The 10409-nt window shown below is 42.9% G+C and overlaps 1 protein-coding gene across 7 annotated transcripts in view; it reads left to right on the top strand.

The window, feature by feature from the left end:
* The window catches only part of MARCHF1 (membrane associated ring-CH-type finger 1), a 113619-nt gene that overhangs the window by 80016 nt on the left and 23194 nt on the right, over positions 1-10409 (top strand). The gene's annotated exons all lie outside the window — the stretch shown is intronic.

Genomic DNA, 10409 nt, shown 5'->3' with positions numbered 1-10409 from the left:
ATATCATCTGGACCTCATATATAGTGAAGACTTGACTGGGCCATATATTGATGGACTGGAATAGAAATAATCAATGTGTATAAAAAGTTGAATCAATGATGACTCCTGAGCATAGCTGTCAAGCGTCCCTTATTTGACAGGACAGTCCCTTATCCCAGCGCCTTGTCCCGCTGCTGTCCCTTATTGATGAGGCTTCGTTTGGCTGCTGGCTGGGCTTTCTGCCTTTGGCTCAGAGGGGCTCAGAAGTTCAACATACCTGTGCCTGGAAAATCCCTTATTTTGGCTGCTGGTCCCTTATTTTCAAATCTGTAAGTTGACAGCTATGCTCCTGAGGTGATGGGTATCACAAAACTGGAAGCTATGATTGGCCAACCTTCCTGGAGCATGTGTTCGTGTTGCATGACAACATCACATCTTGCATTCACATCCTGTTTGCAGACTTCCCTTAGGCATTTGTCTATGGTCATTGTAAGAGCAGTGTGGTGGGTTGGATGGGCCTTTGGTCTTATCCAGCAGGCCTCCATTTATGTTTTCTGTCTCTTCAGCTGTAATGAAAATTAGACCACTATTTTTCCATGCTGGCACACAAACTGAGCTCTCCAAGACAGTGATATATATCTTGTAATCATTCCTAAATGTATCACACCGAGAGGTAGTAAGTACATGTAGAGTAAATGCTGCAAAAACTGCTGCATGCTAATTTTTATCACCAGTAAGCTATCTTACTTGTTAAACTATCAGAGAACAAGTAGGAGAGATTTATGACCCAATAATACTGATTCAGCTAAAAACAGGCTTTCCTGTTTTTACTTTAGTGAAAGATACATTCCTGCATTGAGTCAAAAGCCAATTTGTAGTCCGTTTTCTGATAGTCATCATTTTTTTTGAAAAGAAGGGGGAAAATGCAATAAAATATTCATTGAGAAAAGAGAGATTATCTACTACACTGTCTCATTTGAACATTGGGTAATTTAACTTGCATACGCATACTTCTTAAAAAGACAGGTAAAGTGTCAGGAGTCCAGGAAACAACCTTTTTAAAATAGACTGTGGCAACAGTCCCATTGCATCTGCTTCTTCCTGTTGCTGCTACCTTTCAGTAAAACTGATCAATCAATTAACTAATCTGTGGATGTGAAAAGAGTGCTGGATGCAGAACTTAGTCCCGCATCAATTAATGATTGTCCCTCATCGTCAACCATATTTTATTTATACTGTTAAGTGGTTAATGCAGAACTTCACATAATCTACCACTAACCTTTTGAACAATGGTGCTACTGCTGCGACATACTTGGGACAAGTGGCTATCTTGAAATCCAGCAGAGCCACCTGAAAGCTGCGCAGTTGGATTAGAGAACCACTGCTTGCTCAGATGGTTCCAGCTGGTATAATGGACCCACGTATTGGCAGCTCAATATCTTGCCAGATACAGGCAGCTCAGTAGCAGAGAATATAGCTTTTGCAACAGCACTCTGCACACCTGTGATTTCCAGCAACTGGTATTCAGAGCCATACTGGCTTCTGACAGTGGAGGTGGAAATAACCATTCTGGCTAATAGGCACAATCATCCAATCCTTTTTAAAAGCCCTTGGAGACTGTTCTCTTAATGGCCCATACTTAAAGGGTCATTACCTCACCAGGAAACTAGCCTGGCTATTCCAGGAATTGAATCTGTGCTGGATCCATGAATTAAAAGTATTTGTCCTTGGAGGGGCGTCACTTTCTACATCCCTCCATCAGGAGAACTAACCGTATATTCCTACTATCTACCGTATTATTCGCCCCATAGGACGCACCGGCCCATAAGGCGCACCTAGTTTTTTTGGAGGGAAATAAAGGGGGGGAATTATTCCCCCCCAGGCGCGGGGCTGGGGCGGGGGAAGCCCGAGCTTCCCCGGACCCCAGCCCCCAGAACAGGCAGCTCTCTGCAAGCCGTAGGAGCCCAGCGCCGGGCTCCCACAGCTTGCGGAGAGCTGTGCGAAGCCTGGAGAGTTCGAGTCCGAGAGCAATGGCGAAGTTGCGTGTAGCTTCGCCATCGCTCTCCAAGCTTGCGGGGCTGGGGGTTGGGAAAGCCCGAGCTTCCCCTGACCCCAGCCCCCAGAACGGGTCCGAGAGTGATGGCGAGGTTGCGCACAACCTCGCCATCACTCCTGGAGCTTGCCGGGCTGGGGGGATAACTTCCCGACCCCAGCCCCCAGAACGGGTCCCAGAGTGATGGCGAATTTGCGCGCAGCTTCACCATCGCTCTCGGAGCTTGCGGGGCTGGGGGCAGGGAAAGCCTGAGCTTCCCCCGACCCCAACCCCCAGAAAGGGTCCGAGAGCAATGGCGAAGTTGCGCGCAGCTTCACCATCGCTCTCGGAGCTTGCAGGGCTGGGGGCGGGGAAAGCCCGAGCTTCCCCTGACCCCAGCCCCCAGAATGGGTCCGAGAGTGATGGTGAGGTTGTGCGCAACCTTGCCATCGCTCCCGGAGCTTGCCGGGCTGGGGGGATAGCTTCCTGAAGCCTGGAGAGCAAGAGGGGTCGGTGCGCACCGGCCCCTCTCACTCTCCAGGCTTCGGCGAAAGCTTGCATCCGCCCCATAGGACGCACACACATTTCCCCTTCATTTTTGGAGGGGGAAAAGTGTGTCCTATAGGGCGAAAAATATGGTACTTCCTTTTGCTTATTTAGTTCCTAATCCACAAGAGGACCTCTCCTCTTATCCCAGGGGTCAGCAAACTTTTTCAGTAGGGGGCCGGTCCACTGTCCCTCAGACCTTGTGGGGGGCCGGACTATATTGGGGGGGCAGGAAATTCCTATGCCCCACAAATAACCCAGAGGTGCATTTTAAATAAAAGGTCACATTCTACTCATGTAAAAACATGCTGATTCCCGGACCATCTGTGGGCTGGATTTAGAAGGCAATTGGGCCTAATCCGGCCCCTGGGCCTTAGTTTGCCTACCCATGTCTTATCCCATGTCTGCTAAGCTCACTCAGGAGTCTTTAGTGATGTACTTTATCAAAAGCTTTTTGAAAAGCCCACCATTTTTCCTGTGCCTCAGAAGCGAGCAGCTCCTGAAATATACTATGTCAACTGGATCTGCTGTGGAACAGAGTTGAGAATTCTGCTGGTCTATTTGCCATCTCAGTGTATTTGTTGACCTGATCTGATATTTTCCAAACTTAGTTGTAGGGGTCAGGTGAAAGGGATTTGTCTTCCATAAAAGCCTTTCCATATGTTACAATAGCAGTGTAGTACATAGACTACTGAAAACAGAACCATGTACTTTGTGAATGCAAATTTGTTGTATCTGAGAATGAAGTGACTGGATAAACAGGGGATGCTTTTCAGTCATCTACCGAGTCAGGCTATACTTCTGTCATCATAAAATATGTTGCTGATGTATGTATAGTGAGGAGGAACTCACTTAGAGCTACTTCACATTGGGAGGAAATTAGTCAATTTGGGTGTGCTTTTTTAAAACACATTTTATCATAGCCCTGCTTGAATCAGCTGTTTACCCTTAAGATTTTGTAGTGTACAGGATCTGATCTTCCACCCTTTTCTTTTTTTCAACATACACTTTAGAACAATCTGCCCAATTTCCCTCCCCCTTCTTATTCAAATACCTGAAATGGGAATTTGTGACAGCATGAGATTTAGCCTGCACTTTGAAAGTGAAGGAAGGAAGGCAAGCCAGCAAACGCAATTCCTCCTCTTTGCTAACTTTGCCTTTGCGACCAAGCAGATATCCTTTTCCACCGCTGTCTCTACTAATCAAGCCTCTTTTTCAAACTGGCCAAGCCAGCTCTCAATACTGGGTGGAGTAAGAAGGCAATTAAGTATGGCATGAATAAGAAGATAGCAGCCATATTTAAATGCAAACAAATGTGGTTTTTACCAAAGCAGACTGGCAAGTCAGCGGTTTTTTTAAAGAGGATCTTTAAGATTAAAACTTTAAAAATAGTTTAATCAGTTCCCCCTTAGAGCAAAATAAGCAGCCAGCTAAACGTATACTAGGCTGCTTGCCTCACTAAGCCAATACTTAACCAGTTCTCTCAGAATTCTGCTTCTGGTTCCATTTGTGGCCTTCTGTCATGGCTTCTTTCTTCTACAGTGCTGCAAGCGTGTTTTATAACTTTATAGTTCAGCTTGTCTTTTGTCTAATTTGCTTCACCTCCCTGCTTAAATACATTATTTCAACTGGGGGGAGGATAGAGTCCAATTCCCCTAATTGGTTAGGCTGCCCACCCTCCTTTTATCTTCAGGCTTCATTTTCCTCTTAACCGCCAAATTAACTTTTGACCCTCCTCTTAACTTTGAACCTTTTGGCTTAGAACACACTCTAAAAAAAGAAAGCAACCATTTTATTAAAAAAAGGAACAGAATATAAAATGATTAAACAGTTTCATTACTTCATAGACTGGTGACTTGAAGATCATGGTGACAGGTTAAATCTCCACCCTACAACAGTTGTCTGGCACGCCCATGAAACAGGAGGGGGATAACAACAACAACAACAACAACAATATTATATGTATTTTAATTTACATGCTGCCCAGCTGACTGGGTTCCCCAGCTACTCTGGGTGGCTTCCAACAAACTATGAAACCACAGTAAAACATCAAACATTAAAAACTTCCCTATACAGGGCTGCCTTTAAATGTCTTCTAAAAGCCAGGTAGTTGTTTATCTCCTTGACATCTGACAGGAGGTGTTCCACAGGACAGGCATGACTACTCTGCCTTGTTCCCTGTAACTTCACTTCTTGAGTGAAGAAAACTGCCAGAAGGCCCTCAGAGCTGGATCTCAGTGCCCAGGCTGAACGATAGGGGTGGAAATGTTCAAGAACAATGTTCATATAACTGAAACCAAAATGCTGTGGCTCACAGGTATTAGGCCATAGAGGCTACATTTGGATAATTGTTCTCATCTTAATAATGAGAAATGAAAAGGTCTTTTGCCCTTCTGTCCTTCCTTAATGGTATCCCTTGATAAGCCAGGTCTCTGATTATGCTTCCAGCTTCAAAAGAAGCCAGGATCATTAAACAACTTCAAATTGGTTTTTAACATTTTGGTGTTAACCATAGCTTCCCAGTTTGGATAAAACAGGAAACCGGTTAGTTAGCCTTATTCTCTGTGAAAGTGTCTACTAGCCACAATGACTATGTTCTTCCTTTACTGTCAGAGACGATACCAGTTAATGGGAATTGCAGATGAGAAGAGTTGCACGCAGGCCCTACTTGCAGGCTTAACATGGGCATATGACTGACCAATGCAGGAACAGTATTCTGGACTAGATGGGTCTCTGACCTGATCCAGAAGGCTATTGTTATAACCTTATGACTTCATACTTTATCAAGGCATGTGGCAAAGGAACTTCATGCATGGGAAACGTCCATGCAAAAGCCGAGATCTGGTCACCAAAAATAGCTGAATTCCTTTTTCTTGTTTTGAGATCCTTTGTGATTATGTTAGCAGTTCTGTTATACTTCTGTGCTCAGACATGGATTTCATTTATTCTTCTTTTTTGCAACAAACAAACAAACAAACAAACAAACAAACAAACAAACAAACAAAACCCAGCTTTAATCCCATTGCTAAGTGTTAAGCAAACTCCAAAACAGGAGTGTAAGAAGATAGTGGTTTTTCTTCTGACCCATCTTCATTACAACCTGCTGTTTCCATGTCCACCAAGTATTGTTATTCTTCTTGCTGTATGCTATTTGACATAATTTACGTATTATGTAAGTTATGAACTTAATGTAATTAATTACATAATTATTCCACACCAGTCATTTCTGTGTAAAGGAAGGAGCAAAACAATGTGTTTTTAAAACAGTAATCAATTACGTATTGGTTGAGAGCTTAAGAACACACACACAAGAATGTTGTGAGCAAATACCGATTGTATTCACTGGGTTGATTTTCATTCTGAATCTGTGTCAAAAACAGTAGCAAATTCTACTTTCGTTTCCAATGGAATTTTTCAACATGCCTATCCCCAAAATACACAAACATGGGGAAAAAATAACAATGATGAAAGATAAAAAAAAATATTTGAAAGACATTCCAGTAGCACCTTAAAGACCAACTTGGAAAAAAAATATTCCAAGCATCCAGACAGTAAAGTCCACATACCACTTCCACTTGCCACAGAAACGAGCAATGAGTTTCTGGAACTATGTGATTCTTACCTGTCATGGCATAGAGCGTTTCATTGTGATGTTTTTTGTCAGCAAGAACTTGCTGCAATTGATCTTAATTCCTTGTCTTCACACATGTTTTCCTTTAACACTTCCTTCCTTGTCCCTTGTAAGTTTGTATTTTCAGTTATAGTATGTTGGGGATATGCAGTTCCAGTTATAGGAGGAGACAGGATGAAGCTTGAAAACAACAACATCAACAACCTGTCATTGTTTTCATCTTAGGGAACATGGTGTGTTTTTCAGCGGGTTTTTTCTCATATTTGTGATGAGGTTATTGGACAACAGATTTGGCTGTTTTAACCTTAATAATTGCAACCCGGTAATTTGTAAAACAACATTGTCTCCATGAGATTCTGCTTTCAGACTTGAAAGCCATATCCAAGCTGCATCATTCAGTTGTGGGGACAAGGTTCACACTGTCAGAAGTATTTTCTTCATTCAACCTGCAAATCCAAAGAAAGCTATAGAGCTAATGGTATTTAGGAATCTTAAGTTTTAGGTTCAGTGCTACCATATGAAAATGACTTTGGAGCTTGATGATAGAGAAACACAGCTTACACTGAGCATCAAGGTTGAGGTTCCTTTCCACATTTAGAAGTGACATTGCCATATAAGCCTGTCTTGGAGGTGTTTTATCTTTCTCTGAGTGAAGGATAATCTGTTGGGTGGGTAATTTAGCTACTATTACTGTTCACTTTAGCTGAAATTCTGGTACATCCCTAGGGCAGATATTCCCTGCACGGTGTAAAGCTGTCATGTGCTGCATGGCGCCTCCTAAAGCATATTTGCCATTTAAGGAAGTTTGGTCAACTTGAAACCTTTAAAGCACTTTTATACCACCTTAGCAGATATGGTTTCCCCCAAAGAATCCTGGTATCTGCAGTTTGTTAAGGGTGCTGAGAATTGTAGCTCTTTTTGAGGGGTCTCCTACCAACTTTCATCACCCTTGACAAACTACACCTTCCAGGATTCTTTGGGGGAAGCCACAATTGTTGAAATGGTGTAAGAGTGCTTCCAGTGGATTTTACCTATATGTCCTTGTTTCTTATCCTCCAGCTATCCTCTTGAGCAGTGCTTTTTTTTTCCCTAGAAAAAGCAGTGCACCTTTTCAGGATGCCAAAGCTGTTGGGGCGCAGCACTGTGCTGCCCATTGCCTCCGACAGCAAAAGGTTCCGGTATGCAAAAAAAGAGATGTTAAAACCCAACACAGAGTTGGGGGGGGAGCTCTGCTCTTGAGCCCCTGGTAATACAACTGGCTATTTTGGGCAAGTGTAGCAATGGAGAGGTTGTAATAAACAAATCCTGTTACCCTAGGGTTACCAGACGTCCCCGGTTCCCAGGGACAGTCCCCGGTTCTGCAAATTTTTCCCCAGAATGTCCCCAGATTTGCAAATCTGTCCCTGGGAAACGTGGCAGCGGCAGCCTCAGCAGCCCAGAGCCAGCCTGGTAGCACAGTTGACTCTGGCTGGCTTCAGGAGCTGCTTGCTGCCATGGTGCCTGCCATTTTTTCTGCGCCACAGCAGCGAGCAGCCAGCCAGAGCCAACTGCACTACCAGGCTGGCCCCTCCTGGGCAACAGCCGCCCGCCCGTGACTCCCGAGCTTTCCCTGATCTGTCAAAACAAAGGGGGAAGGTGATTGGGGAAGGCTCGGAAGTCACGGGCAGGTGGTGTGCCATTGCCCAGTTTAAAGAACAACAACCCTGCGTATTTATGTTTCACAGAGTGTGAAAGAAGGGCTTTGCACCTTTATACAATTTATACAATATGCATGTGTGCTTGGGCCCAGGGTCTTTTGCCTCGCCATCCCCACTACTGACTCCCTGCTGCTACTCAGCTTAAAAAAAAAAAGTGTCCCTGGATTCATTGAAAAAAATCTGGTAACCATATACTACCATTTTCATCAGGTGACAGCCAAGCAAAGTCTCTAGAAGCAGTAGCTGCTGGCACAGTGCTTTCTATGGCATGACTCCTTGTATAGTATTTATTTTCCCTGCTCTTAGGGTTGGTATACGTCTAGCACTGACCTGCAAACAGTGAAGGAGGCATGGTAGCTGTAACCTGCCCAACATTTCTTATTGATGCATACAAAGAGGGCATTTATTTATAGAACCTGATGTACAGAAGCAGCCTGGTTCTGTAGCTCTGGGTACGTCAAGTCTTCAGTAATGGTGAGGGAGGAGCTCATCAAGAGGACACAAAGCAGTTCAAGCTCTCCCACTATCCTTCTCATGCTGCATCCATGCACAGACATATTTATTCTCTCTGTCCTTAGGCAAACCCATCATTATCAACCAATCTTTTTATAGGGAAATAAATTACAAACAGAGCAAAAACAAACAGAAGACAAGAGCACTTAATATGTTTAAAGCTGTTTCCATAATCATTTCCTCTGGACATTATTTCTATTGCCACAGCACTCAATATTCTCATTACACGTTTTTAATTTATAATTCACTCAGTGTTTTGTGTTAAGTGTTTCTGTTGAAGAATCATTGTGTGTTCAAAGTGGCTGTGTCATTTTATTTGTCTATCCCAGTGGAATTTTAGGTTGATATTTTAGCTGTTAAAATTCAAAACAATTCTGACAGTGGTTGAAAAGGACTCCTGGGTACCCAATTTATTTGTCTAAATTCTAAATGGCTTAAACACTGAAGTCTGTAAAATAAATTATATATAGCTGGGATTAAAATGAACAAAGCCCTGTATTTCCCCTTTGGGAAATGGCTTTAATTTAAAAAGAAAATGATGTTGCTCTCTTCGTGTAATGTTTTACAGTGAGATAAAAGTTTTATCTAAACTGGCAAAGGGTATGACTTAGAAATTGCTATTGGAGCACCGGCGAAATCATGAGGACACTCACAAAAGTTAATTAGCTGCTAGGGGTGTTACTGCCTCACATATCACTATTCTTTTTTTTTACTCAGGGTTGCTTCACACATTACAGATTTCCTGCACTGAAAACACTTTCTATGTAGGAAACAGAGTGAAACCCCTATGTAGATTGATGATGGATTTATGTGTTGATCTTACATGGGCTTCAAATTGTTTCCTACCATTGAAGGAAACAGTTTCCAGACAGGAAACTGTTTCCTGCAATGCTGCCCTTAAGGAACAGGATCAATCGGAAAATGCATTAGTATGCCAAGGAAAACTTGCTTCCCTCTTTCCCCACTTTTCGGTAAGTTATTTCTAAAGGATGAGGCACTGTCGATGGGGTGGGTAGTAATGGATTTGGCTAGGGCCACGTGGGAACTTGTTGGTCTCTTTCTTCCCCTCCCTCCCCCCCCTCTAAATACCACCTAGTCCATTTACTGAGCTCATGAGAACTGGATTGTGTCCATGGTTACTTGTTCATAAATCCCATATATTTATATTTTACTATATTTATATCCCAACTTTCCTCCAAGGAGGTCAAGGTGGTGCACATAGTTCTCCTCTTCCCTGTTTTTACCTGTGAGGTAGTGTTGGGTTTTATGGCTGTGTTGGGATTTCAACCCTGATCTCCTAAGTCTTCATTCAACACTAACCACACACAATACTCACTCTCTGTTGAACCTATGCACTTCTACAGGACCACAACCAAATAGTTGGGCCATGCTTCCCCCCTAAATTAAAACTGGATACACATTTACAGTTGCAGTCATTTACATTTTTGAGTGAAAATAGCCAATCTTTGAAGGTGATTCCAATTCCATCTTACTCAGAGCTGTTGCAACTTCAGCACAAAACTAGTTGAGATGCAGATTACATTTCCTTTGTATGACTACAATATGCGTTGGAATTTCAAGAGCCATAAACTGCAATCCTGTACGCACTTGCATGACAGCAAATACCATTGAACACAGTTAATGCTTAATTCCAAGTAAGCATGCATAGAATTCTAGTGTAAACTGTCTATGTTTAAAGAGTATTGAACTTAATTTTCAACAGTAGGCAGGATTCAGCCCAGTTAAGGACACATCTACGTACCATTTATTGAAGTGAGAGAGTTAGCCTTTGGTCCTAGGGAGTAAATCCTATTGAACCCAGTGGAACATCAAAATCAGGTTCCATGAACAAGCTGTCAGGAGCCTTGGACCAACATATTTCCTTCTGTTACCCAATCTCAATCATGCACAGTGATGCTATGCACAGTAGTTCCTATTCTAGTTTACAAAAAACAACACTTAACCATTTCTCTGAGCCAGCAAATTTAACTATGGTTTGATTGCGAACCAA

This window comes from Podarcis melisellensis (genome assembly GCF_964234715.1).
Source record: "Podarcis melisellensis genome assembly, chromosome: 9".
Lineage (NCBI taxonomy): Eukaryota > Metazoa > Chordata > Lepidosauria > Squamata > Lacertidae > Podarcis > Podarcis melisellensis.
The sequence above is the reverse complement of the archived record's forward strand: the minus strand, read 5'-3'. Positions and strand labels throughout refer to the sequence as shown.